The following is a 27911-nucleotide window of genomic DNA, read 5'->3' as shown; positions in this document are numbered from 1 at the left end:
CAATGATAATGTCAAAGTTTTGAACCTTGGTTACTGGGAGGATAGTGGTTCCCTTTATAGAGACAAGGAATTTTGGAAGGGAGGTTGATTTGAAAAGAAAGATAATGAGCTCAATTTTGGACACGTTGAGTTTGACATGACTTTGGGAGAGCCAATTTGAAATAATAGGGGTTTGGAGATTCAAGACTAGAATTGAGGATAGAAATTAACATTGGATATATAGATTTAAAAGTCATCTGTTTAAAGAGAATTAAATTCATGGGAGCTAATGGGGGTAGTGATTTAAAAGAATCTAGACAGAAATAAAAGAGTCGAAAGGAGTATGCCCACAATTAGGGGGAATGACATGGAAGATGAATCCATAAGGAAGACTAAGAAGGATTAGTTAGTTAGATAGATAGATAGATAGATAGATAGACAGACAGACAGACAAAGAAATAGCCCTGTCACAAATAAAGAAAGAAGTGAATGAATGATTAAATGAATAAACACATGAACAAATAAGAGGAGAAAGGAAAAGATGGTCAAAAGCACCAAATGCTGCATAAAGGTGAGGAATTAGGATTGAGAAGGGGAAACAATATGAATGAAACCACAGTCTTTTTCCATTCATTACCCATCAACTACTGCTTAGCCATGGCAAGTTTATTGGATTTTATTGTTGAAAGGGAACTTAGAGTTCATCTGTTCCAGGGCTTCTTAAACTTTTTCCACTCACAACCCCTTTTTGCCCAAGAATTTTTTACATGACACTGGATATATAGGTATATAAAATAGCCAAACTTTTGACAACCTGCAATTCAGTTATGCAATCCCATATGGAGATCACAACCCACAGTTTAAGAACCTTTGATTTAGCCCAACAGAATTTTTACAGAAGAGTAAACTGAGAAATGTAACACTAGAAATGGAAAATGTCTTGACTAAAAAGTCACCCAGACCGGAAATCTGGTACAGTGTAAATAAAGAGTGTTGGCTCTGGAGGACTCGTTCAAATTCTGGTTCTTGTAGTACCATTTAATCCCTTGGCATCCTATGAACCCAAATTCACTCATTTCAACTTCCATTTAATAAGCATTTATTCATCTCCGGTGTGCCAAACACTGCACTAGTTACTAAGGATGGGGGCTAGATTTGTGTTTTCATTATTATAGTAAGTTACCCATACCAATGAAGCTCAGAACCTCCTCTGCTATGATAGATAAGTTACACAGTTGCCTGGGACAATGAGAGGGTAAATGACGTGCCCAGAGTCACATAGTCAGCATGTGACAGAGACAGAATTTAAACACAGGTCATCCTGATTCTGAAGCCAGTTCCCTATCCACTAGGTCACCTCTAGGCACTGGAAATAAGAAGACAAAAATGAAAACAGTCCTTGCTTTCAAGAAGTTTTAATTCTACTAGGGTGTATGGAGAAGGTATAGGTAAAAAAATCCAGACTTTTCACTAGCTCCGCCCCCCCTCAAAAATACCCTAATTAATCCTTTAATATTGTGCTTCACTCCATTTCCAATGTAACAAACACATGACCTACTGTGTGCTAAGTACTGGGGATACATAGAAAAGCAAAAACAGTTCTTGTTTTCATGGAGCTCCCAGATCATGGAGATGACATACCAACGATTATAAACAAGATATTTATAGCATAAATTGAAGATAATCAGTAGAGGGAAGACACTAGAATTAAGGAGGATAAGGAAAGCTTCTTGTAAAAGGTGGGATTTTATCCAGGAACTGAAGGAAGCCAGGAAACTAGGAGGCAGACTTGAGGAAGGATAGCATTCCAGGCATATGGAAGAGCCTGTAAAAATGTCCCGAGTCAGGCGACAGAGTATCTTCTGTGAGAAATAGCAAGGAGGTCAGTGTCACTGGTTCAAAGAGGATATACAGAGGAGTAAGGTATAAGAAGACTGAAAAAGTAGGATGGGCAAGCTTAAGAAAGAATCTGAATGTCAAACAGAGGATTTTATATTTGATCCTATAAGTAAGAGGGAGCCACTAGAGTTTATTGAGTTGGGGAAAGGAAAGGGAAGCGATGACATGGTCAGATTGGATTACCAGTTTAAATAGAACATACAAATAAAGAATTAAGAAACCCACCAATCAGAGTTGGGGGGCCAGAGCCCCATCTGAGGAGCTAACAGGTGTAAGCAGTACCTACAGAACACTACCCAAAAATGAATTAGCTGCTAAAATGTTTTCAGCAGGTGATCTGCTTGACTCATTAGGGGAGCTACCAGGTTCATTAGCCAATCAGCCTGGTTCAGTGGATAATACATCTGATTAAACAGGTGAAGTCTTATTCCTTTTTTAAAATGAACCTTTTCTTCCCCTTTACCAAACCAAGAAAGATGTGTTTGATCAAAGCAACTTTTGTTTACTTCTTTATTTCTTTTAGTATTTCTTACGTGCCTGTCAGTGTATTCTGAAGGCTAGTGCTTGTGTGTGTGTGTGTGTGTGTGTGTGTGTGTGTGAGTGAGTGTGTGTGTGTGCATGCGTGCATGTGATGTATTTACAGAAGAGGCTGATCCAAATGGGAATCTGAAAGCTGGTTATTTAAGTAACTCTGCTTGGGACCTACCAGGGTGTTTCAGAATTATGTTGGAAAGCCCTCAATATGCTCTACAGACAGAATGGGGCTGTTTTTAGCCTGCTGAGACTCACAGCTATGAAACCTTTGTTTGCAAATCATTCTGCTTTTCAACAAGGTTGGGTGCTGAGCCCAAAATAACAGTTCCAACGTCATTTCTCTCCCCAGGGCCCTAGTACAAGTGAGACTAAGGCACCTTCCATGTTGAATAGCCTCCAAGCCTGATGCTTCCATTACTACCTATCCAACCCATGGAATGGTATAGGTAGGACAGGGCCAAAAGGCATATTTGTCCAATTACCCTTGCAGAGGTAAAAGGAGAGAGCAAATGTAACCTACTACCCCCAGAAACCTGCCGAGATACAGGTAATTTATCCAACCTACAGATGAAACTACCCTGTAGCCCCCTAATTACTACTCTTTGGGAGGTCCTATGGAATCAGAGATGGTAGAGGTGCTTCTGGTACATTGGAATTTATTGTCATTGGGATTTATTGTCAGAGGAACTGGATTAAAATTCTAAAGTTCTATCATGTACCTGTGTGAATTTATGCAATTAACTTCATATCTCTGACCCTCAGTTTCCTAATCAGTAAAATGAGGGGGTTGGACCAGGTGACCCCTAAAAATCCTTTCCAGGTATACATAGTTTCATCCTAATAGAGTGCCCAGAGCCCTAGAAAGTAATCAGTAAGGAAACTTAGACACTTCCAAAGATATTAAGAGTAGCATCCACCTCCCAGAGTTGTCAAAATAAAACAAGATAATATTTGTAGCTTTGCAAACCTTAAAGCACTATTATAAATTCTAAATGTTGTCACCATCACCACCATATTATCACTGTCATCGTCATCGTCGTCACCACCATCATTACAATAATCATTACCACTACATCATCATCAAGAAAGAAACCTTTCGTAGGGGCCTTCCATCTAAACAGACATGCGATATACTCCCCGTTCTAGTAGAAAGCTTACATTTAAAGGAGGAAATATGTACCTAGTTTCCATTTTAAAAATTATTATAAAAATCATCATCGTTATTACTATGGATGTCAGCATACCAAAACACATGAGTAATTTATTCTGCTCTGGATTCCCTGAGAGATCTGGGGAATACTCAGTGTAATCTCTCTCTGCCTCAGTTTCTTCATCTATAATCTATGGATAATGATATTTGCACTAGTTCCCTGACCAGATTGTTGTGAGGGGCACAGGCTGGGGATCTGTGTGAGGGACCTTAGACACTACTTCCCTGCCACCCTCTCACTTAACAGAGCAGAAAAATCAGGACTAGAATGGGAAAGAAGCAAATTAGATAGAGTGCACATTAATAAATGCTTATTGATTGATTGTATGGGAAAAGGGTTTTTTTGGCAACTTGATAAGGCCTATGTAAATGTTCATTGCTATGATTGTGAGCTTTAATGAGAAGAGGAGTATTTCAAATTTTCATATTCCTTGGTTGATTAGAATGTAAACTCCTTGAGTAGAGAGATCATTTTTTGGCCTTTGCATCTTCACCTCTACCTCAGGGCCTAATACATATGCCCTTATTAAGTAAAACTTAATAAATATGTCAGCTTAAAAGGTTGATTCAACTTGGTTCATCCAGGGGCAGCTAGTATTGGTGTCCATTTCTTGAGTATTAGCTACCCTAACCGTAACTCTAACAGTATCACTACAAAATGAATGGTAAACTTTTCAAAGGCAGGAATCCTCCTCTATTTCTATTAAATTCAAAAAAATATTTATTAAGTACTTATTATGTGCAAGGCACCACCCCAGACACTAGGGACATCAAGACAAAAGAGTCCCTGCTGCTTTTAGGAAGGACTTTGGGACACAACATGTACATGGATAAGTAAATTTAAAATAGATAATGTAATAGTAAGTAATTTCAAGAGGGAAAGTACACTAGCAACTGTGGGAGATTAAGAAAGGCCTCATGGAGAAATTGGTACCTAAACTGTGTTTTGAAAAAAGACAGAATATTTCATTTGAGGAACAGCTGCTAGAAAAATCTGACAGAAAGAGATACCAGGCAAAGCAGAGCAATATAAGCCTGGAAGGGTAAATGGGAGCAAGATTGTGGAGAGAATTGATAAAAGAGGAGAGAGACTATGATCAGGGAGAGCAGTTAAGATGCATTTGCAGTAATCTAGATAAATGTTAAAAACTGGGATTATGGTAAAGGTAGAATTAACAAGGGGGCAACTAGAGGGTATAGTGGATAGAGCACCAGAGGCCTAGAGTCAAGAAGTCTAATTTTCCTCAGTTCAAATCCAGCCTTTGACCCTAACTGTATGACCCTGGGCAAGTCACTTCACTCTGTTTGCTTCAGTTTCCACATCTGTAAACTGAGTTGGAGATGGAAATGGCAAACCACTCCAGTGTCTTTGCCAAGAAAACCCCAAAAGGGGTCATGAGGAGTCAGGAAGGACTGAAATGACTGAACAACAAGAATGAGCAAGACTTGGCAGAGTACACAAATCCACAATTCTCAAAAAGAAATTATAAACTGTTAACAACCATATGAAATATTACTCCAAATCAATAATAACAGAAATGCAAATTTTAACAACCGTGGTTTTATTTCACAGGCAACAAATGGACAAAGATGACAAATTACTGGATTAGGCGTTGCTGAAGGTGCTGGATAAAGACAAGGACACTATTATACTCTTGGTGGAGCTGCGAGTTGGTTCTGCTGTTATGGAAATCTATTTGGAATTATGCTAAGAAATTAACAAAAATTTCCCAACCCTTTGAATCAGAGATTCCCATTGGGATTATGCATATTTAGGACTATACCTCAAGGAGATAAAAGGCAAAACAGGAAGATATCCATAGTTATATTTTCTATTGTAGAAAAGAACAGAGAACAAAGCACGTCTCCATCAACCAGGGAACATAATGGAATATTGCTATAACATAAGGAATAAAGATGGATTTAGAAAAACACAGGAAAGCCTATGGAACTGATGCAAAGCAAAATAAGGAAAACTACATAGCACAACTACAACAATGTAAATAAAAAGAACAATCCAATGGCAGAGAATGCATTGACCTCAAAATGATCGTTTAGTCCTCAAGAAGATATGAGAAAAATGACCTTCTTCCCTTCAGTGCCCCCTAGTGCACTAGCCCTGTCTCTTGCCTGCCCTGCTCCCCAAGCAAGGAAGCAAACACTTTGGAGATCTGACTGGGTAATTGCCCCTGAAAGTACCTTTGCCTCCTCAGCAGCCACAGCAACCGAAGACTTTCGAAAAAAAGTTGTTGCCACCGAATTCTCTACATAATTAAGTGGGTTGGCATCAGAAACCTATATAGCTTTATTCATGGAGATGATATTAAAGGAAGTACATGAATTATCATATGTTGCTGGCACACCTTAAAGACCAATGGATCTTTCCATCTACCTTTGGAGCTGAGCCCTACTATATGTGTGTGTTGTCTCCCTCTATTAGAAAGTAAAGCCCCCCCCCCAAAAAAAAAAGCCAAAGGGGGCAGCTAGGTGGCACAGTGGATAAAGCACAGGCCTTGGATTCAGGAGGACCTGAGTTCAAATCCAACCTCAGACACTTGACACGCACTAACTGTGTGACCCTGGGCAAGTCACTTAACCCTCATTGCCCTGCAAAAAAAAAAAAGTAAAGCCCTTTAAGAATAGACTTTTAAGCTTTTCTCTTTGCATATTCATCATTTAGCACATAGAACTTAATAATTGCCTTTTCATTCATTCATGGAGAGGTGGTAGAATAGGGCTGTAGACTATTACATATGTTGTCTATTGTATGTCATTGGTTTTGTTGAACTTTTTTTCTTTTTTAATATTTGTTACAAGGCAAGACCTGATGAATAGGGTCAGGGAGTAGGATATATTAGTAAATGAATAGAATAAACACATTTTATAGTTATCATTGGAATATAGAAGGTAAAAAAGTAAAAGATGATTCCAAGTTCATGAACCCAGATGACTACATCTGCAGCAGGTGGTGTTCTTTACTCGACTACAAAAATGTTGATCCATTTGAATAAAATGTAAGGTTTCTTGTAAAACATGTGCAAACACTGATTTTGAGATGCCTGTGAGATATTCAGGCATAGCTGTCTAACAAGTAATGGCACGTGAGATTGGAGTTCAGGAGAAAGATTAGGGGTAGATAAATAAAGTTGAGTCACAGGACACAGATTTAGATGGAGGCAGGACCTTAGAAGCCATAGCACCCAGCCCTTTCATGAAGAAATTGAAACACAAAAAGTTATGACTTGCTTAGGCTCAGGTAATTCCAAGACCAGTATACTTTACCATGCAGCCTTTGCATAGAGGTAGCAAGCAGACATAATGTTGAGGCTTGGAGGCCCAGCTGTTATCTGAGCTATGAGCCATTATGACAGTCTGTTGAATACACTATAGAATTACCATACAGGCCTGATCGATGGACAACATTGGATTGGGTTGATGATCCCCACTCCTCAGCAGTACCGAGATGAGAATTCATCCACTTGCTTGTATGATAGAGGTGAAGAGCAACCAACCAACTTCCATGTTAGCTTCATCTCACACTTCAGAAGCAATTTAAAGAAGTTTTTCTATATATTGGACCTGTGTGTAAGAGCAAATACTATGACATACTTTCCCACTTCTTACTTGTCCTCTGCCATATTGACTGTTCCCTCCCACTGGTAGTACCTTCCCACACACACACACACATTGCCTGGCATCTACTCTGTATACATTTTATTTAGGCCTAAGTATTTACATATTGTCTCCCCAAGTAAAATGTAAGCTCCCTGAGGGCAGGGACTTCTTGTTAATCACCTCTCTTTGTTTCCCCCAAAGTTTAGCACAGGGCCTGGCACAGAGTAAGTACTTAATAAATTGTTTCTCATTATTGATTATCCATCTAGTCAAACCCCTTTATTTTATACAAAAGAAAGTTGAGAAATAAAGTAACTTACTAAGAGTCACAAAAATAGTGAATGTGCGATACTGGGATTTAGATAGATGAGAGAGAGAGAGAAAGAGAGAAAGAGAGAGAGAAAGAGAGAGAGAGAGATAGATAGAGAGAGAGAGAGATATATAGAGAGAGAGAGAGAGAAAGAGAGAGAGAGAGAGAGAGAGAGAGAGAGAGAGAGAGAGAGAGAGAGAGAGAGAGAAACAGAGAGAGAAAACAAGGTTTCCTGTAGGTGATATTTTAGTTGAGACTTAAAGGAAGCCAGGGAGGTCAGTAGTTGGAGTTGTGATAAAATAATGGGACTTAGCAGATAATCAAAGGCCCACCTGGAAATTAATCTAAACTGATTGAATTAAGTGAGTGATTGACTGCTGATTAGCCTACAAGTTAACTAGATTGTAATCACACCTGGCTAGCCCTTAAGAAGGTATTGTTCTCAGAAGCTAAAGACTTTGAATTTAACTCCAGACCACCTTCAAGTCCAGTGAACAATGGATTTGGATGATGCCTACCAATTATCTTGAAGTAGTGTGTAAGGACTGCCTTTGCTCTGGACCTATATAAAGCTTCCACACTCAGTTTGGGGGGAGTTCATGATTGAAGCAGGCTCGTGGTGGAGGACTTGAGAAAGAACCCAACCAGGCTTCTAGGCTAGATAGGCCTTTTCTTAAGTTTCTGAACTCCACGTGAATACCTGGTATGCTTTAATAAATGCTTAATGCCCAAAGACTGGTGCTAAAGCTTCTAATTTAAGGCAACCACACATTTAGATTTTAAACCACACAGAGTGCAAAAGGGAGATCGTTCCAGGCACTGGGGACTCTAGCTCTTTGTGATCCTGTGATATTCCTGAAACCAATTCTTTCCACACCACTCTCCTACTCACCTATCTTTAGTGGTTCACCTTTGCCTTTAGGATAATATACGAAATCCTCATCCTGGCATTTTCAACCTAGCATAATCTAGCTTCTACCTATTTTCTAGACACTTTGCCTATTTCTCCCTTTCACACAGTCTCTGTTTCCATCCAATTGGCCTGCTTTGCTGTTTCCTTACATAGCCCTTCATCTTCCTTCAAAGCAGCTCAGCTGTCTGCTCCTGCACAAGCCTTTCCCTTATCTCTCCGTTATTAGCCCCCTCTCTTGATATTCTTTCTATTACTTTATATTTTGTATCAATTTAGGCGGGTATATGTTGTCTCCTCCAGCGAGAATTTAACAGTAATACTAGTTCCCATTCATATAGCCCTTTAAAGGTTTACACAACACTTTACAAGCATTATCTAATTTTATCCTCACAGTAAATGGTGAGGTAAGTGCTGCTATTATCTGCATTTTAAAGATGAGGAAACTGAGGCTGGGAAGGATTAAGTGACTTGCCCAGGGAAGACAACATGCAAACAACTATGTAGAAAAAAGATAGATACGGGATAAATTACAGATAATCAACAGAGAGAAGGCATCGGCATTAAGGAAGATCAGGAAATGCTTCTTATAAGAAGGTGAGATTTTAGCTGGGACATGAAGGAAGCCAGGGAAGCCAGAAGAGAGAGATGAGGAAAGACAGAGAGAGAGCATTCCAGGCATGGCAGAGACAGCCAGAGAAAATGGAATGTCCAGTGCAGGGGAAAGCAAGGAGCCATCACAGAGTATGTGTTGGGGTGGGGGGTGGGGGAAGGGAGGAATGTCAGGTGTAAGAAAGCTGGAAATGTAGGAAGGAACTAGGTTGGTGGTGGTGGTGGTGGTGGTGGTAGCTAACATTTATATAGAATTTACTATGTGCCAAACACTTTGCTAAGTGCTTTACAAATTTTATCTCTTTTGATCCTCAAAGCAACCCTGGAAGGTGGGTGCTATTATTACCCTCATTTTATACATGATGAAGCTAAGACAGGCAGATTAAGTGGCCTGCCAAGGGTCACACAGCCAGGGCTGACTGGATTTGAACTCAGGTCTTCAAACTCTAGGTTTGGCACTCTATCCACTGCAACACATAGCTTAGGATTTTAGAACTGATCCTGGAAGCAATAATAGGAAGCCAATCGAGTTGATTGAATAGAGGGGTAACATGATCAAACTTATGCTTTAGGAAGAACTTGATCCAGATGTCCCTATCTCCTAGCCCAATTCCACCTACTCTACCAGGCTCTCTCTATGTAAACTCCTTAAGGGTAGAGATTCTTTCATTTCCATCTTGTATCCCTGGCTCATAATAGAATACCTGAAACAAAGGTGGCACTTAAGGTTTGGGGACTTGGTGGATCCTCACAACAGCCCCAAGAGGCAGCAGATATTACATATAATATCCTCCATTCTCAACAAATGAAGAAATTGAAAACCAGAGAAGTTAAAGTTTCAGTGTATATAGCACAGGAAGTCCCAAGTTCAAATCTAGTCTCAGAAACTCAGAGCTGTGCTTCAGTTCTCTCGTCTGTAAGATGGGGATCATAATAACACATACTTCCTGGAATTGTTATGAGGTTAATATGAGATATTTGTAACGCACTTTGTAAACCTTAAAGTACTATATCAATGGTACTTGTTGTTGTTGTTGTTGTTATTATTATTATTATTACTATAGTTACTATTAGTAAGACATTACACCTAGGTGTGGTTGTTGTTCAGGCATTTCCTCAGAAACAACAACCACAACAATACCTAGGTGTAACCACTGAATAATAATAACCATAGTACTGGGGGGGCTTTCTTGGCAAAGATACTAGAGTGCTTTGCCATTTCCTTTTCCAGCTCATTTTTTACAGATGAGAAAGCTGAGGCAAACAGGGTTTAGTGACTTGCCCAGGGTCACACAGCTAGTAAGTATCTGAGGCTGGATTTGAATTCAGGAAGATGAGTCTTCCTGACTCCAGGCCTGGTGCCCCCTCTAACTGATGCTCCACCTCACTGCCCTAGATTACATAATGAATAAGTATTAGAGTTACTCCTCTGACACACATAGCTCCTGTTTCCAAGCCTGGCACATTTTCAACTGTTTTTTCTACCTTCACTGACAGGGCAGTTAACTTCTGAGGGCTTCGGTTTCCCTCATCTGTGGAAAACGCTCTTGGAGATACATGATGAAGGAGCTCTTCCACCCACTTCAGAGCAGGCTCAGATAATCCTCTGATTGCTCCCTGCCTGAAGTGAGAGGGGAGAGTTCTCCTCCTTCCTATATCCTTAAGGGCACCATATCTCTAAAATGAGGGGATTGGAATGAATGGTCTATAAGATCTCTTCCAACTCTAAATGCTGTATTATGAGCAACAGAGTGATACGAACAGACTGTACTCTAGGAAGATCAATCTGTCTGTAAGATGGATTGAGGAGGAAAGAAAATGAAGCAGGAAGGCCTATTTGGGGACTCTTGCAATCGTCCACTACTGAGATGACAAACGGTGTAACCTTGGGTAGTAGCTCAAATTTATATGCAGTAGCGCTTGATCTATGTGGAGGGGTTTCCCAGTCTGGGTTCTATGAGATCCCAAGGAGAATTTCACCCTCCACAAGGTTTGCAGGAGTAGGAGTCAAAAAGTGAGTAGACAAACTTAAAATGAAAAAAATTTATAGCCACGCCAAGGAAGACTGCTTGGGCTGCTAGAAGCTTCAGCTAGTTACGGTAAAGATTGGCTCTATATAATTCTTAGGCTTGTTTAGAGGAGACATCCAATTAGTAGCATTCCATGTCAGAAAGAAAAGGGGTGGGGGGAAATGTTACATGAAATGATGGTCAGATGAGATCTTCTTGTAGGAAAAGGCATTTCTCTGTAGCCTGAGTATTCCTATTCACACAACCCTATATCTCTGTTTCCTTTGGCCTTTAGCCTTGGAGAGATGTTTCCCTCAAACTCACAGTGTTCATGCCCCTCCATCTCCTCAATACCCACATAATTTCATTATATAATGGAGCTAGAAATAATCTGGACATAAGCTCAACATTAATCAACCACTGTGACTCCCATGTGAAAGCATGGGTGCCTGAAGGAGAGGCAGAGATCTCAAGAAGAAGAATGGGATCAAAGGAAATATCATGAGCTTGATGGACTGATGGGACATCTAAACATTATTGTGAGCTTGATGGGCTGATGGGACATCCAATGGGAGATGTCTAGTAGGCAGTTGGAACACTAAGTCAACAATGTGGGGTTGGAGATTTAGGAGTCACCTCCATAGAAGTGATGGGTGAAGCTGTGAGGATGAATGAGATGGTTAAGGGAGAGAATATAGCAAGAGAAGAGGATCAAGGACAATTTATAGAATCATAGGATAAGCATTAAAAGGAACCTCAGGGGACAGAAAGGTGGCCCATTGGATAAAAGCATCAGTCCTGGATTCAGGAGGACCTGAGTTCAAATCTGGCCTCAGACACTTGACACTTACTAGCTGTGTAACCCTGGGCAAGTCACTTAACCCTCGTTGCCCCTCAAAAAAAAAGGAACCTCAGAGCTCATCTAGCTCTAGCCCTACCCATAACCAAAACATGAATAATAATGGCTCAAATTTATATGCATTTCAATGTTCATAAAAGTACTTCCCAAATTAACTCTTTTGACTCATACATCAATTATATGAAAGGGTTATTATAGGTATTATCTACATTATCCCTCAACTGAGCTCTCTCAGAGAGCTTAAGTGGCACACCCAAAGTCATACATGGAGTATCAGAGATATCACCATTCATTCCAAGGTCATTACTCTTTTCATTATATCATGCTGCCCCTCCTGAAATCTGACCACAACATCTCCAAAAGTGGTCATAGAGTCTCTCCTTAAAAATCTCTTGTGGCATAACAACACATTCAACCTTTAGACAGTTCTAATTGTGAGGAAATGTTCCTTCATATTGAGCTGAATCTGTCTCCCTGTAGCTTCTACATAGTGAACCTAGGTCTGCCCTCTGGGGAGAGAAAAACAAATTCTGATTCCTCCCTTGTGTCCCACATAACAATATTCCACATAGTTGAAGGCACATCATTGCCTCCTTAAGCTCTCTCTTCTCTGTGATAAACATCTCTAGCTGCTCCAACCCACTCCTCAAATGACATGATTTGGAGCCTCCTCACTCTTATGGCTCTTTTATTGTACTTGATTTGTTCCAACTTGCCAGGGTCCTTTCTAAAACATGGCATCCAGAAGAAAACATAGTGCTCCAGGTATATTCCAACTAGGGCAAAAGTGCAACAAAACTATTATCTTCCTAGTTCTAGATATTATACTTTTATTAATGCAACCTAAGATTACACTAATCCGGGGGCTGGTTTCCGCAATGGGCTTGCAGTACACTCAAACCCCAAGGCGTTGTTGTTTTTTCTCAAGAACAATCTTACCATGTATTTCTTGTCCTGTACTTGGGCAATCGTCATTTTCCCTAGTGTTAGTTTCATCATCTTTATTCAACCTATCATTTCAGTCTTGTTGAAAGCTCAATGGATTCCAGCTCTGTCATTAGCTCTCCTTTCTAGCTTTGTATCACTTATGATTTTTTTGTTTTGTTTTTGTGGGGCAATGGGGGTTAAGTGACTTGCCCAGGGTCACACAGCTAGTACATGTCAAGTTTCTGAGGTCAAATTTGAACTCAGGTCCTCCTGAATCCAGGACTGGCGCTTTATCCACTGCGCCACCTAGCTGCCCCCCACTTATGATTTTGATACGTATGCTATCTCAGCCTTTATCTGAGTCACTGGTAAAAGTGTTCACTGGAGCAAGACAAAGTCTAGAACTTTATGATATTCCACCAGAGACTACTTTTACATCAATCTATCTCTTAATCATAATTTTGGACGGGGGGGGGGGGAGGGGGCAGCTATTCAGTCAATTCAGAATCCAATTACTATATGATAATCATCCAGCCCACATCTCTCCATAGGGATATCATAAATGAATGGAAAAGCATTTATTAAGTCTTTACCATATGCCTGGCATTGTGCTAACTCCTGGGGATACAAATGCAAGGAAGCAACACAGTCTGGCCTTCTTTGGCCTCAAGATGCTTACATTCTAACAGAGGAAGACAACATAGAAAAGGAAGTTAGAAATAGAGGTGGGGTTATGCATAGTTTGGAAATAATGTGGGGTGAAGTGTCATGTAGGTGCGATTTCAGGCAAGACAGCTCAGAAGCTCACAGAGCCCAGCATACTCCTGGGGTCAGAATCCAAGGTTCTGAACTTAAGGACAATGGGCAAAATGCAGGCAGCACACCTTAGAAATGACAGTGTTGGTCCAGGGAATGGTTGATGGCCTGGTACTGGGCAAGATAAGGTGAAATCATGAAGGACTATCCTCAAATGCCTTGAAAAAATTCATATATTCAATGACAACAGCATGCCTGTGATCTACTAGTCTGGTATACCGTCAAAAGAGGAAATGAGTTTAGCCTGGCATGACTTGTTCTTAATAAGTTCATGTTGGCTCTCAATGACCACCTCCTCCCTTTCTAAGTGCTCCCAAACCGTCCCCATAATGATCCAGTCTAGAATTTTATCAGAAATATGCATCCAACTCCCTGGGACATAGTTTGAAGTATATACCTTCTCCCAACTTGAAAATCAAAATATTTGCCTATTTTCAGCTGGGCAGCAGCATTCTTGTCTGCCAAGCTTCTTCAAAGATCACTAAGAGTTATTCACCAGCCATCTTTCCATTTTTACTAAACAAGAGCATAGTACCTTATTTGATCTTCCCCTTGCCCCACCATTGATAAAATGTCATTTTTATTGACTTTAACACTTATCAAAAGCTGCAGTTCATATGGGGCTCTCGACTTTCCTAATGTTATTCCCACAAAGGCCACTAGGTGGCACAGTGGATAGAACACTGGCCCTGGATTCAGGAGGACCTGAGTTCAAATCCAGTTTCAGACACTTGACACTAGCTGTGTGACCCTGGGCAAGTCAATTAACCCTCATTGTCCCCCCCCCCCAAAAAAAAAATCTGGCTTCAGGCACTTGAAACTAGCTGCGTGACCCTGGGCAAGTCACCTTATCCTGATTGCTTCAAACATCCAAGGCCTTCTCCAGTCATCCTGATGTATAGCTTGCCACTGGACCCAGATGGCTCTGGAGAAGAGAATGAGGCTGGTGACTTTGCACAGCCCTCCCTCAGTTAAATCTATTTCAGTGCAAGCCATGACATTTGTTATCATCCTCTTCAAGAATGAAGGACAAACAACAACTGTATACCTATAGGAATTCTTTACCACTAAGTTGAAATTGTCTTTTCTGATTATTCCAAATGCCTTCCTGTAACCAACAGATAACTAACCAAGAGATTATAGTCTTAAAACTTAAAGGAATCTTAGGAGTTATTAAGTCTTCTTCCTTAATTAAGGCAACTGAGGACCCAATAAATGCCCAAGGTCACACAAGCAGTAAGTAGCAGATCTAAGGAGCAAATACAGGTTCCATAACTTTAAGTTCAGTCTACCATGCTGCCTCAAATCCACTGCTCTTTTTGGTAACAGCATCATGTGCCCTGGTGTCTTTTCAGTCAAGGCAAGACCAAGTAAGAAGCTTTGTTAAGTGCTTCCTTTATGGCAGGCACTGTGCTAATTGCTGGGGATAAAAATACAAGCAAAAGGAAAGAGCCCCTGACCTCAAGGAGCTTACAGTCTAATGGAGGGAGTAAGTACTAGGAGTGAGGGCATGGAAGATATCAGACTCTGTAAAGTCAGAATTGGGGGGGGGGGTCCCTTTCCAAAATGGTGGCTTGGGAAGAAACTCAACAATAGAAGAAGAGGGAGGCATAGAAGAGGGATGTACCAGAGTGTGAAAACTCCAGGATCTGAGGGAAGATTCTGGGTGAAATATCAGCTGAGACATCATGGTGGCAAAGTCTGGAAAATCAGAAGCAAAACTGGGGTGGGGGAAGGTGGGATTCAGCTCTAACTATACAGAGGTCACCTTATAGACAGCCTTCTCCCATTTAGGAGAATTGGACACCTTTATTAAGCCCAATAATATCCCCCTGGTTTGGGGGCTTTAGTATCTGCCCATTTAGCAGTCTGGAAGATCACTTTAGCCCTGGAACTCACACTTTGAAAGTACCCTTTGCCCCTGGGGCTCCTCCAGTGGGTAGGGAGCTCCTCTCAGAGCCTCTATTTAAGGAGGGCACCCAGACCAGTCAAGTCTCTATTTCCCATCAGGTTGTTCTCCTCTGGACTTCTTCATCATGCCCCCAGGCCAGGTACCTTCTCCCTGCCCCCTCATTTTTAAAAATTTTCTTTTATGTATTATCTTCCCCATTAGAATATAAATTCTTTGAGGGCAAGACCTTCTTTCTTTTTGCTTGTAAATCCTTAATAAATACTTGTTGACTATTATTGAGTGTTGAGCTTGCTGATACAGACTTATTGCTAGGAATGTGGGAAGATAGATCCCAATCAGCTCCCTTGGAGCTGTGAAGGGGGAAATTTAATTTAGATAGAGCAGATTCCCCCTCTTGTGCTTTCTGACATCAGACAAACCAACAAGTCAGGATCCTCCAGAGTTTCCCAAACATGTCAATAACAATCGGATGCTACGTTGGGCTTTCTGTAACTTGTGTGAGGGTGGAAGTACAACCTGCAGTGACACACAGCCAGGGCTCCTTTGCTTTCCCTCCATCCTCACTAATGCCTATCTGGGCAATGGGTAAGAGGGAAAAAATGATCTTCAAGTTAACCCTCTTTCTCTTCCCTCTCCTTTGGGGATAGGGAGATTGTTGGGCTGGTTTTGTTTCTCTTTGCACTCTATCGCTGTAGCTTGTTGCTTGCTTCACTGTTGACTGTCTAGCGTAATTGGGGAGAGGGTAAAGAGTAGAGTAGAGAAGGCACCTGATATTGACCCCATGAGCTTTCCCTCCACACCAGTAAATTGTTATATAAGCAATTCAATCTTATGCTTCAAGTTTCTTAATCTGCAAAATGAACTGACTGAATTAAATAACTTCTGAAGTATTTTCCAAATGAATGAATGGAAAATTATAGATTATTCTCTTTATGCCATGTGCTGTGCTGAGCAATGGGTCTGCCACTGCAGAAAACAAGACAGCCCCTGCCCTCAAGGAATTTATACTCTAATAGAAAAAAGACAACACATAAAGGAAGATAGAAATAGGGTGGGGAGGTTATTATGGCTTGGAGACAGAAGGGGAGTGACATGAAGACACGGTTCCAGGAAGTGGTGTGCTAGTAAACATTTAACAACCAGCATACTGGGGGGGGGGGGGGGAGGGCTCACATGACACACTTTTAGATTTAATCTGCATTATTATCCTTTTCTTATCACTTTACTAAGTCTAGAAAAAAAGTAAGAATATATCCAGCCATGATTTTTTAGTATTTTTCCCATCTCCAAGGTATAAATACATATCCTGAAGTTTTCATAATAAGATCTCCACATCCCTAGTCCCAGACAAGATAAGTCAAAAACTCACTGTTACAGTCCAAGGTGGTCCCAGGTTCAGAGCCCAATGATCTAGAGGGAGGGGTACGAGGAGACTGAGGACAATGGCCATGAAGGGAATTGGAAAGATATACACGGTAACATAGGATGAAGATGCCTAAAGTACAGCATGACAGGTCTGGTTCTAGGCTAGATATAGAAACTCTCACTAATCAGTAGCCCAGAGCCCCAGAGCAAAATCTGGAGTGCTGAGCAGGAGGTGGATAACCGGAGAAAGGAAGTGTGAGCATCTAATTTATCACTTACCCAGGCCCTGGGAAGGTATAGCCAAGGTTTTAACTTACTCTGTATCCTCAGGAGCTGACACCTTTACCTCATAGACTTAATGACCAAATTCACCAGGTACTATCTATGTACAACCAATTTATGTAGAATCAAAGAATGCTAGTGCTAGAAAAGACCATGGAGAGCATATATTCCTCATCCCCTCATTTTGTAGATAAAGAAACTGAAGCCCAGAGACTAATAGCAACTATCTCATAGTTACACAGCTAATAGATGATGGAGTCAAAACTCAGCACATCTTTTTTTTTTTTTTTTGTGAGGCAATTGGGGTTAAGTGACTTGCCCAGGGTCACACAGCTAGTAAGTGTTCAGTGTCTGAGGCCGGATTTGAACTCAGGTACTCCTGACTCCAGGGCTGGTGCTCTATCCACTGTGCCACCTAGATGCCCCTCAGCACATCTTCTAATTTCTAATCATTCCAAGTCTAGGACTCTTTCCACTAAATCACAGTGTCTTGACAGATAGTCACATCAATCTGGTTCCCCAAAAGGATTATAGAGCTCAAGAGGAGCTTAGAGAACAGGTCATCTAACATCCTCATTCTGTAGATAAGGGTGTGCAATGATGAAGTGAAAAAAGCAGGATTTTATGTCAAAGGACCCGAGTTAAAATGGCAGCTGTGCCACCTGTGTGACCTTGAAGAAGTGCAGTAACCTCTCCGGGATACTGTCTCCTCATCTGAAAAATGAGCAGTTTAGACTAAAGGGATTGAGAAAGTATTTACTATGAACCAAACACTGTCTTAAGAGCTGGGGATATAAACAAAACCAACGAAGACAATACCTACCTTCAAGGAGCTTACATTCTAATGGAGGAAGATAGTATATAAATGGGAGTTGTAAAGGTGGAAGAAGAGAGAGGATATTTTGGGGAAGGCAATGAGGATGGGCAGATGGCAGGTGAGCAGGAGGAGTCCAAAGAAAAAAGTCAGGTATGATGAGTTAAAGAAAAAAACAACCTTTTAATTCTGTTCTAAACCTAAATCTATGATCTTATGATAAAAAAAAAGACTTGCCCAGAGGCATCTAGGTGGCACAGTGGATAAAGTACTGACCCTGGATTCAGGAGGACCTGAGTTCAAATCTGCCCTTAGATACTTGACACTTATTAGCTGTGTGACCCTGGGCAAGTCACTTTACCTTCATAACCCCACAAAAAAAAATAGTAAGATTTGCTTAGTGAATGAATAAATGACAGAGTTGAGATTAAAACCCTTCTCTTGCCTTCAAATCCAGTCCTCCCCCACTCTAACCCCATCATGCATGGTTTAAAAGGAGGTTACTTTTACATCTGGGCCAATTCTGAAGTCTCTTGCAAGCAACTTCCCAAAGCTGTCTTTTACTGAGAGTTCCAGAAGAACAAGAGCTGGAAGATCCCCATGTAAATGATGGCTTAGCTTTTGTCTGATGTGATACTGACCCTATTTGCTAATTTGGACACATTCTTATAAGAATAGGAAGAAAGGAGAAAATGCTCCAGAAGTCAACCCCACTCATCCTGCTGCTCCAAACTCTCTTGAGGGAGAACAATGGTTAGCACCTGAAATCTCCTAGCTTGGATATCTATGGGAGCTGAATTATCTGGGCAATTGCTTGCCTCTCCACAGAACATGGCCAAGATGAAGTTGGGCAAGTGGAGTAGGATAAGTTTTCCAAATAGTCAGTCAGCAGTCAACAAGCATTCATCAAGCACCTGCTATGTGCCAGGCATCGTGCTAAGTGCTGAGCATAGCAAAGAAAGGCAAAAACCATGGTCCCCGCCCTAAAGGAATTCATGTTCTAACAGGCAGGAGGAATAATTCTACGGTTCAACAAATAGAAGAACTTAAGAGTTCTATTTCCCAGGTACCCCGACAATATTTGTGCTGCACTCAAAACCATCTGTCCCTTTCCTCAAGACATCCTTCCCCGACCCCATCGAACCTCCTTTTTCAGTTCCTTTTTTATTGTCTTTCCCCCATTAAATTGTAAGCTCCTTGAGCACAAGGACAGTTTCTTTCTTCGTATTTGTATCCTCATCACTTAGCACAGTGCCTGGCACATTAGTCGATGCTTAATAAATGTTTATTGACTATTGACAAGAAGCAAACCCAAGGTAATCAGGGTGCACAGGTTTTCCTAGTGTAATCAAATGCATCCCTCAGCCATTTATGATCCTCCAACACTGTAGGAGAACTGCAGAGAAGGTGACTGACCATCTGCCTTGCTCCTTGTGCTCAATAACCAAGCTGAAGTTTCTCGTTTTTCTTGCTTTTCCTTGTTCATGCCCTCCTTTGCCTTCCCCACCATACATTGGAAGTGGGGGACAACCAATATCATTTTTAATATAAAAGTCAAAAGATTTAAGAGAAAAAGGAGTGGCATTTGCTAAGAACTGTACAGTAGGTCATTTAGAAATGCTTGCATTAAGTTATCAGGGATCTATTAGGATGAGCACATTTATTTCTCCCTCTTGCCCAAGTGGGTCCAAGAAACCTCAGTCCTATCTATAAAGCAAATGTCAGGGAAGTTGTAGCTGTTACCTTCTCAACTAGCCTTTAATAAGAATAGTGAGCTGCTAATTCCCTGAATTAGTTTTTGGCCTCTCCCATATTTTCTCAGAAACTCCTTTTTATCGACATCTTGAATGTATTGAGACATTTTGGGGGCAAAAGAAAAACACAGTAAGGGCGAATTGATTCCCTTAGAGATGATCAGAATGCATTCTCAGCTGTTGCCAGACCTGACTCTAAGTCCAAGCTGCAGTGATATTTTCGCCTTTTAGAACGACCATGGCTTCCCTTTATGTGTTCAACTGAATTTTCCCTTTGTTCTTAATTGGTCAGATTTAAGAAGAGGAAGTCTGCAGAAGCAAGAGAGCTAATCCTCTCTGTTGGAGCACACTGGTCTATGGGTAGTGTTTATGTCAGCAACACGCAGGGATACAGAGAACATATACCCTGGTTAGGCTAAGAAAGGCAGATAACAATGTACCTGAAGGGAATCCCACTCCAAAAGGGGAATTGATTAACCACGCAGTATTTAAAAAAGACTCCAGCAGTATAAGGCAGCTGGTGATTTGGAAACTGGCCCACTGCCATTCTGCAATGGCAGATTGCAGAGCAGAACACTTGGAGTTTGAACAAGATTTGGGAACCATCTTCTACAGAGATGGACAGCCCAGCCAGATTATCAAGGATTCCTATGTTCATTCCCTTATATGTGAATGTTCTATCATACTCTGACTAGTTCATCTGGCTCAAACAGATACCCTAAGGATGACTCATATTTCTTTTTCCTGGGGGAGGAGTAGCCACTGGGAGTGCACTTTGTTGTGTCTGTCCAGGGTTGCAAAACTGCAAGTGTGGAGACTATACAATCACCAGGGGGAAAGGCTAGTGGCAAAATGAATTATCCCCAGGCTCAGCTGCAATGCTATGTGCCTGACATCCCACTGAAGTCTCCCCCACATCCTCAAGGGTAATGCCCTCAACAGAGGCCTATGACAATTTATAGATCTCATGCACAATCAACTTTCCATTATCTACAAAAATGAAGAAGCTTGAAGGATGAACACAGAAAAATCCCCACTAGAAGATAATCTAAAAGCATCGACATTTGATTGAGAAATATAAATCAGCTGCAAACAAAAAAAACCTCAACATCATAATTCCAAATTATTTTTGCTTAAATGAAAATGAAAATAGTTTAGGATTCCCAGAGCACATGTACCATCAAACAATAGGGAAAACGACTCCTATGAATGCTGAGTGAGTAAAATGTGATAGAATGAGAAGTGATGGATTGGAAGTCAGAGTACCTGGGTTCAAATTCTAGGTTTTCTCTTTACAACCTCTAGACCTTGGGCAAGTTGCCTAGGCTCTCTGGGTCCCAGTTCATTCCTCACTTAAATGAAGGGGTTGAAACTTCAAGATCCCTAAGGGTATTCCAGCCTACAAGTGATTAAAGGAAGGCTGCCCAACACTCCATTAAATTATAGGCAATCTATTCTAAATATGCCAGAGATAATACCTAAAAGGGGATTAGTATTCTACCTCACTGTGACTAGGTGACTTTGGAGCCAGAGGGAGGTCACAGGTACTTCTAGGTCTCACTCACTCTGTTCCATTCTCAAGCCAAGCTCCCCAGTTTTGCTTTTCTGAGATCTGAGCTGGTAGAGCTCATTACTGCCTTGGATACTTTCTTCCAGCTTTTATACACCTCTTCAATTCAATTTGTTGTTGCTCCTACTGCCCCCCCCACACACACATCCCAAGATTTTAAGCTGTTGGCTTTTTTCATTAGGTTTTCCTGGGTCACTTGACAGCTTCCTTTAACTTGTCTGAGTCCTTCTTCCTATGAGGATACCCTTACCAGAGAACCAGAGGGGAGATTTTAGGTATGAGTAGGTAACTAGGAAAATGACCTTGAAGAGATTATACAGGTTATTCTCTAGTCTCCAAGAAAGCCCACATTTAACTCTAGCCCAGACAGAAAAGTATTCATTCCATTGTTAAGACCTGCAGAGAAATTTACTCAGACTTACTGAGAGGCAGACTCAGTGCATAGAATGCCTGCCTTGGAGTCAGAAGAACCTGAATTCAAATCCAATCTCAGATACTTACTAGCTTTGTGACCCTGAGCAATTCATTTAACCCTGTTTGCCTCAGTTTCTTCATCTGTAAGATGAGCTGGAGAAGGAAATGGTAAACCACTCCAGTATCTCTGCCATGGGGTTATGAAGAGTCAGACATGAGTGAAAAAAACTGAACAACAACTGAGAGACGGTTATGGTATTGTAGCCAGCTTGAAATGAAAAAGACATGAGTTCAAGTCCTAGCTTGAAAAAAGAATAATAATTTGCACTTATATAATCCTTTTAAGGTTTGCAAAGAACTTTATAAATATTACCTCATTTCATCTTCACAACTCTGGGAGGTAGTTGTTATTATTATCCTCCCATAGTCGTGTATCTGATAAGTGTTCGAGGTCAGATTTGAATTCTTTCTCACTGCAAGTCTACCACTCTATCCACTGGGCTAGAGATGTAGAGATGTAGTCATCTCTAGTTGCCTTTAACATACACTGACCTTGGGCACATGACTCAATCTCTCCATGCTCTAGGGCTTAGGTAATTCTCTACAATTCCAGAGAAAGTGCTGATCTGCATATGAATAGAGATAGAGGTAGAGGAAGTTGTTAACTATGACCAATGAAATCACCTATCCAGTTGCTAACTCTAGTCCTACTCAGTCACGGTTTCAGAGGTTACCAGAAAGTTCCCTCTCATGTAGTGAAAGGAGCATTGAATCTAGACACAAAGGACTTGGATTCAAATCCTTGATCTGCTTGTTACTACCTTTTTCCTCTAGATAAAGCTAGGCCACTTTCCTTGTCCTCAGTTTCTCCAGCTACAAAATAAGGGTGTTGGATGAGTTAAACCTCTAAACTTCCTTCCAGCTTTACATCCTAGGTGCCTATAATCCTATGATCTTCCACTTCCATCCTTCCGCCCCCTGTCTAGTCTGTTTCTGCTGATCACATTCAGTTGATGGCCCAATAACTACCAAGCAGAAATTTAGCAAATCCTAATAGCTTTTGAATCCTTTGGAGGGAATATATTTATGCATAATGGAATCCACTTGTAGGGAACTCTTATCAGATCAATTACAGTAAATGTTCCAAACAGTTGAAATTGATTGTAATGTGTGAGCTGCAGTTCTGATTAATAGAGACTCCATTTGGAAGGGAGTATTTCTGAGTAAGGGAAGAAAAAAAAGTATTTGCTGTAGGCAGTTGCCAGCATCCTTGAAGGATCCCATGTGACAAACACAACAATTGTGGCTGCAAACAGTCTTTGTTTGTAACTCCCTGTGCCTGCTACCTGTAACTTGCAGAGCAATTCTCTGCTTCAGTGAATCTAGTGCCCAGATGTTTTAGAGCCAAAGCATGGGTGTCTTTGGGAAGTTGGAGGAAATCATCTGAGATGGTCTTACTCCAGCGTGAATTGATGAAGTGATTTCTCCCTTTCATCTATTCTCAAAGCAATCTAGACTCTTCTTATGCCCTTCCTTTTTCCTTCTGCCTCTTAGAATTCTGAGCTTCCTTCAAGGATTTAACTCAGGTACCATCTCCTGGGCAAAGCTTTCCCCAACTCCCCTAGTTATTAGTGATCCCACATCCTCAAATTATATTGCATTGAAATATTACATCTCCCCTTAAACTGTAACCTCCTTTAGGGTAGGGGCATTTTGTTTTCATATGTCCAAGCACCTAGCCATATATTATTTTCCTTTTTTTTTTCTGTAGATTTTTCTTTCTCTTTTTTTATCAGACCTGTAATTTCATTGGCATAGGAATCTATAAATGAAGAACCCCTTCCATCAATAAAAATTGGCTCCTTTTCTACAGTTAATGGTCTTAGGGTAGGGCAGCTAGGTGGTGCAGTGGATAAAGCACTGGCCTTGGATTCAGGAGGACCTGAGTTCAAATCCAGCCTCAGACACTTGACACTTACTAGCTGTGTGACCTTGGGCAAGTCACTTAACCCTCATTGCCCCACAAAAAAAAAAAATAGTCTTAGGGCAAAGAGAGGTTATGTATGTGACTTCTTCAGGGGAATGCAGCCAGTTTGTGCCAGAGATAACACTTGCCACGTCTTCCTGAATTAGAGACCAACTCTCTTTCAATTATACCATGAGAGTCCCACAGCTTTTTTACTTTGTTTTTGTATCCTCAAGTCTAAAGCACGGTGCACTGTAAATAGTAGGTGATTTATAAATGCTTTTTACATGTAATAAATATGTATTGAATCTATATTCATCATATATCCCCCCACTGAAATAGAATTCTGTCCCTCCTCATCTCTGCCTCCTAGATTCCCTGTCTTCCTTCAAGTCTTGGCTAAAGCCCCACCTTGCGCATGAAGCCTTTCCTGATCCCCCTAAATCTTAGTGTCTTCCCTCCAAGATTACTCCCAGTGTATCCTGTATATATGTTGTTTTACATAGTTGTTTACCGGTCATCACCTCCCATTAAATTGTGAGCTTCTTGAGGGCAGGGACTATTGTCTTCTTCTTCTTCTTCTTTTTTGACTGGGCAATGAGGGTTAAGTGACTTGCCCAGGGTCACACAGCTAGTACATATCAAGTGTCTGAGGCCGGATTTGAACTCAGGTTCTCCTGACTCCAGGGCCAGTGCTCTATCCACTGCACCACCTAGCTGCCCCTTTGTCTTTTTCTTTGTATGTCCCTTAATACCTAGTACAATGCACTGCATATAATAGGTTCTCATTATTTAAATGAATGTAGGAACATATGAACATTCCTGGATGTAGGGTTGTCTCATGTATCTTAATAATGTACAGTATGGTGACTCACCACCATTCCTTGGGACTTAGCCTTGACTTCTCTTAACTTTGAAGTTTCACATACCAATGTCCCAGTGCTCTTTTTACTCCTTTTCCCTTCAGTTCTGGATCATTCATCTTCACATCTATCCTTTGCACTCACATATGTATTCATTTGCCTGGAAGCCTTGGAAAATGCTAATGTGAAATTGAGTTTGAATTCTACAGGCCAAACTCCAACCTCAAATATTAATCATGTGCAGATATATGAGGGGAGCCTTGGCTATTATAGACAGAAGGTGTAAATATTGCCCCTGAGCACATCAAGCCAAACTAATCGAAGCATACCCCTATTTAAAAACATCTCTCTCCCCAGCTGCCTGTTTACTTTCCTCAGGTGTACATCTTATTTCTGATCAGACAGAATCAGTGATCTGATCAACTTTTCGATTGAACAAGAAACAAAACGAGACACAGTCTTGTGTTCCAGGCAATTCACATCATGTTTCACTGGCAGTTTTCTGATGGAGACTTATTTCTTTGAATTCCATTTTTTTCTTGTTTTTGGCATCAACTTACAGTAGCTATCTTCTTCTCCCTCACTCCCCCCTTCTTTCTCCTTGCCTTTTCTTACATTCTTTTTTCTGAAATGCTTTCTTCCATGCTGGAAATATGAATAGAGAATAGGATTTAAGGGATAAAAATAGGAAAAAAGACAACTTTCCAAGCAAATAAGCCTTCCCCTGTCTCTGCTGTCATCACTAGCCCAAGGTATTACAGCTCCCTGTCTGACTCCTTGACAGGAGGATAGTCCCTTTACCAGATTCAAGTTCATCCACGTGAAGGAGAATGCTGAATTCACTACAGAGAGAAGATCAGCAGTTCTGTCCCACGTACTCTGTGGTGTGGACCTTCCTGGACTAGATCCCAAGATGCTATTTCCATTCTTCCTGTCTAAGCATCATTCCCTGACTATTTTCCTATCCTTGGCTGAAGGCCTGGATGGTGATCACTGCCTGAATCCTTGAGCTATGCTTCTGCCCCTACTTTCCTGTTCCATCTGAAGCTCTTGAAGCTGAGTCTGATCCATCTAGTCAGTTTCATATAGCCCCCTTTCATATTCCCTCCAGTTTGAAATGTATCCCAGACTCTGACCCCAGCATCACTATCTGTATTCATGACATGTACACAATCCTTTTTACACTAATAAGATCCTGGTTGTGGTGTCTCACTTATATGCCATATAACCACCATGCAAGCATCCTTCTCTGGGCTTTTTGGTGATCTCCACATTACCGGGGACAGCTAGGTGGTGCAGTGGATAGAATTCCAGGCCTGGAGTCAGGAAGACTCATCTTGATGTGTTCCAATCTGGTCTCAGACAATAAGTAAGACTAGCTGTGTGATCCTGGGCAAGTCACTTCACCCTGTTTGCCTCAGTTTCCTAATCTATAAAATGAGCTGGAGCAGGAAATGGCAAACCACTCTAGTGCCTTTGCCAAGAAAACCCCAAATGGGGTCACAAAAAATTTGAAATGACTGAACAACAACATACTACTGCTACCAAGGAAGCAATCCTAATATTATCTAAGATTCTTTTATCTTAATACTCTAATCAGAACACATTTAGCTTATGCCTTTGCTGCTAAGCAGAAGTATACGAGCCCTGGGGACAGCTAGGTGGCACAGTGGATGAAGGGCCAGCCCTGGATTCAGGAGGACCTGAGTTTAAATCAGGCCTCAGACACTTGACACTTACTAGCTGTGTGACTTTGGGCAAGTCACTTAACCCTCATTGCCCACAAACACACACAAATAAATAAATAGATAGACAGACAGACAGACAGACAGACAGACAGACAGACAGACAGACAGATAGATAGATAGATAGATAGATAGATAGATAGATAGATAGATAGATAGATAGATAGATAGATAGATAGATAGATTTAAAAAAAAAAGTATACAAGCCCTAGGCTATCCCTGACATTTAGTTGTCTAGTTTAGTGGCCTCCAAACTTTTATCATCACTAGCACTTTGAGGTTTGCAAAGTGCTTTACAAATATTGACAAATTGGATTCTCACAACAACTCTTTGGGCTAGATGTAATCATTATTCCCATTTCATAGATGAGAAAGCTGAGTCTTAGAGAGGTTAAGGGATCTGCCCATGGTCACACAAGTAGCAAATATCTAAGGGTGGATCTGAACTCAGGTCTTCTTGAGTCCAAGACCTCTATCTACTCTATCTATAATGCTTTCTCAGGTACTCACTCCACTGTATCACGTACCTGCCCATCAAGACAAACTTTTAAAATTATGTTATATGCATATATATTTATATATGCACACATATATCTTCCTATCCACATATTTATAAATGATATATACATATATATACATACTGTTCCATTCATATTTTAGATTATAAAACATAAGGGAAAAAGATATTTTAAAGGATGAAATAAAGATTAAATACTTTTTAAATAATATTTATTTTATTCATGAATAGTACAAAAACTTTTGCTTTTGCTAACCTAGTATTAATAGCATCAGTAATAGCAATAGGTAGCATTTATATAGTGCTTTAAAGTCTGTGAAACACCTTACATATGTTATCTCATTTGATCATCACAACAACCCTCGGAGACAGGTGCTATTATTATCCCCATTTGACAGATGAGGAAACTGAGTCTAAAAGAGATTAAGTGACTTATCAGGTTCTCATAGGTGGGAAGTGTCTGAAGCAGGATTTGAACTCAGTTTGTCCTGAATTGAAGTCCAACACCCAATCTACTGCACCACCTAGCTGTGTTATTAGTTAATAATGCTATTAGTAATATTTTAATTGAGAGTGATGTGATTTAATGTGTTCTTTATTTTAAAAAATCATGATTTAACATTTTGTGATACAGCATTAAAAATTATAGTTCCAAGTTAAATTTATTTCAATACTTGATTTTAACAGCTGTCACAGCTGAAAAAAAATCTCACAAATGTGCAGAGATCTAGACGAAAGAAGGGCATCATTGGCTGGGTATATTAATTCATTTTTCAATCCCACCCACTAATTATGCAAAGGTTTGAGTTGAAATTTGGCCAATAAATTTCCATCCTTCCCTCATGACAGTCAGGTGTTCTTGCAAACTAATCGGGCTTTGCATTTTTATATTTCAACAAATAGATTGAAAAACATACTGAAATTCTTCATTTGTACAATTTTTAAGGAGGTTAAAAATTCTGTTTTTAATTTTTTTAAATGATCAGATATAAGAGGTTTTGAAGGTAGCAGTTTTCAGCCACAAAAGCA

This window comes from Dromiciops gliroides, chromosome 4 (genome assembly GCF_019393635.1).
Source record: "Dromiciops gliroides isolate mDroGli1 chromosome 4, mDroGli1.pri, whole genome shotgun sequence".
Lineage (NCBI taxonomy): Eukaryota > Metazoa > Chordata > Mammalia > Microbiotheria > Microbiotheriidae > Dromiciops > Dromiciops gliroides.
This window is presented reverse-complemented; position numbering follows the sequence as displayed.